At 42.1% G+C, this 3082-nt stretch overlaps 1 long non-coding RNA gene across 1 annotated transcript in view; it reads left to right on the plus strand.

The window, feature by feature from the left end:
- Positions 1-2304: 2304 nt before the first annotated feature.
- LOC106818079 overlaps positions 2305-3082 on the plus strand; it is a 5944-nt gene continuing 5166 nt past the window's right edge. The window contains exon 1 of the long non-coding RNA XR_001395146.1: positions 2305-2459. This is a non-coding gene — a long non-coding RNA (uncharacterized LOC106818079). The remainder of the gene's footprint in view (positions 2460-3082) is intronic.

The raw sequence follows: 3082 nt of genomic DNA on the forward strand, positions 1-3082 counted from the left end.
ACAGCCACGAACATCCGAGCGAAACACGTTTTTGCTCCACGTTCAGGGGGCCGGTTTCACGAAGCTACTTAAGTATTGAATCGTGATTAAATCACTAATCATGATTAACTTCTCGTACTTAAATTAAAGTGACTGTTCACGAAGCAGTAATTAAACTTTAATCACAATATTAATTCTACTCAGGAGCATGATTAAATCCACTAATCCATAATTAGTTGCTAGTACTAGAACTTAGAAGTAGGTAGTACTAGTATATTAAGTACGCTGCAGATTTTCCAATTGGAAATTTTACTTCAATTTTTCCCAAGGAAATTTAAATTATCTAAGATTTGCTGTACTACTTCAATCATTATAGTTACAAATTAATTCCTTTTCATTAGCCGAACTTGAGATATTTTTGGCGTATTGGTCCGCCATATTGATACTGTGTAATTTGTTTTAGACTGGTACTCGCTCCCACCTCGCATTACTCGATTCCCATCGACAGTAACTAAGCCGAGGGGGGAGCGAGTACCAGTCTATTCATGTTGAAGTCGGCTAATTATGTGATTAGTTAAATATGTACTTTAATCGCTTCGTGAAACAGATTTTTGAGTATGATTAACTAATCATAATTACGGGAAGTTAAGTATGATAGGTACTTTAATCATACTAAGTTAAGTACGCTTCGTGAAACCGGCCCCAGGTGTTTTGCCGGGTGTGTGCGGTCGATGCTTTAGTAACAATCAAGCGAACAATGCGAAATAAACAATGCAGATGCGCACCAACTGCCGATAAAATACGTAGACGGGTCCGCGCTTCGACAGTTCCACTCGGCGTTGCACTTTACGACGGACCAGTCTATAAAATACGCGGCTTCAGAAATCTCGGTATTTAGCTTCACACGCAAGAAATGCGGCGTCCAACGAAGATCCGGTATTTCTCAAGACGGCAAATTATTCGGGGTCTGGGAAGCCGCGTATTTTCAACAAAAACCGGATCTGTTTAGATTCCGATATTCTTGCGACGCGCATTTTGCCTCGTGTGAACGCTAAATACCGAATTTCTTGGCTACGTTTACGCGCTTATGTTTTCCTTGTTTCCACGTGTAAACAGAATACCCATGATGGCTGCCAAGCCTGTTTGGCCCCCAACCCAATTTGTTTAACTTGTACATGAACAACGAAATACATGTGAAGAACTCGAACCTTGCACACACGCCTCGTTCGTTGATTCGTATTACGTATTCCTGATCTTAGTATCTGAAGTTAAGTTTAGTACTTGTAATATTAGCAGGAGTGTATAATACAGATATTACTCTATTAGAGATCTATTAACTCTATTACTATATAGAGAGATATAATATCTCCATTATAAACTCCTGATATTAGCAGTATTATACATAACTTGTGGTCCATGGACCCCTTTGGGGTCTGTCGATGGGCTTCAGGGGGTCCGTGAACCAGGCGCATAAAAAATTATTGTGTTTATGTGCTTATGTGCATTTTTATGGGCGAGGGGTCCGTAGCTTTTCATAAAGGGGGTCCATGGGGGATTCTCAAAGGTGGTCCATGGGGGATTCTCAAAGGGGTCCATGACTCAAAAAAGTTAAGAACCACTGGATTAGTCGAATCTACATGAGATATGCGTGAAGTAGGGACCTCAGGGACGCAGATCTTTCCCTCTATCACTCGATGTGGGTTCGACGAGCTTATCACTCCATGCCATTCAGCTATAAGTTATCTTGAATCTCTGATCTAGATTGCTTTTAGCGTGAACGTTTATTTTAGCGTGAATGTTTAGTAATTTAGCGTGAACGTTTATTTTAGCGTGAATGTTTGGTAATTAAGCGTGAATGGGTTCAGGTGATGAACAGCAAAAATCTCGCAGACGGAAGTGAAAAAAGTGCGTGCGTAATTTGCAGTTGTATAGTTGCCACGTGTGAGATCTCGTTATTACTACTAAAACCAACCGTCCTCCCCACCCCTTACAGGGAATCCCAAACCTGCCATCTATTGTCGTAAATAAACATGAACCGAAAACCGTCCCAATCTTGTAAATTGCATTGGTATTAAAGCCCGGCGCACACGTGAGTTATTTTACTTCAGCGTGTGGCGGGGATTTTCGTTGAGCTAATTCTACAGCATGGGCGTCATTTTATTCTTGAGTAATAATAACTCACGTGTCGCGCCGGGGCTTTATTTTAAATTATTATTATTTATTATTATTAGTATCTATTATTAATTAATTGTAATTTTGTATAAATAGTTTTTTTATTGTTTTTTTTTGTAATTTTTTTCTTTCTTGTTCGTTGACAGGCTGTGATGACAATAGTACTGGGAGGGTCCTTTGGTCTCCGTCATGGGATCGGATATCTAACATCATGGCGCGACTCTGACGACTGGACAATCTATCCACGGCCTACCAGTTCCTCATGTACACGCACGGCACTGGCTGCCTGCTAGGCCCACCCATCGCAGGTAATCTCAAATAGTCCCTGTAGGGGTCATGCATGCATGTGTGTGCGTGCGTGGGCCGTGCGTGGCGTGGTGTTTGGGGGTATGTATGTGAGCTGTGTGCTGTTGGGGGGGGGGGGGGGGGTATGCGTGTGTGTGTGTGTGTGTGTGTGTGTGTGTGTGGTGTGTGTGTGTGTGGTGTGTGTGTGTGTGTGTGTGTGTGTATTGTGAGTGTGTGCCGCATGTGTGTGTGTGGGCATGTGTGGTGTGTGTGTGTGTGTGTGTGTGTGGTGTGTGTGGTGGTGTGTGTGTGTGTGGTGTGTGTGTGTTATATGTGTGTGTGTGTCGTGTGTGTGTGCATGGTGTGTGGGGTGGTGTGTTTATGCCGCGTGCGTGGCGTGGCGTGCGTGGCGTGCGTGCGTACGGTGCGTACGTGCGTAGCGTGGCGTACGTGCGTACGTGCGTGTGTATGTATAACTATACTAATATGTATATGCATATATGTGTGTTTCAGGAGCAGTGTTTCAGCACACCCGCGCCTATGCGAACATAACGTATATATATATATATATATATACTACTATATATATATTATATATATTATATAGTTGTATATATATATAATATATATATATACGATGTATAAG

The sequence above is a fragment of the Priapulus caudatus genome, unplaced genomic scaffold, assembly GCF_000485595.1.
Source record: "Priapulus caudatus unplaced genomic scaffold, Priapulus_caudatus-5.0.1 Scaffold2011, whole genome shotgun sequence".
Lineage (NCBI taxonomy): Eukaryota > Metazoa > Priapulida > Priapulimorpha > Priapulimorphida > Priapulidae > Priapulus > Priapulus caudatus.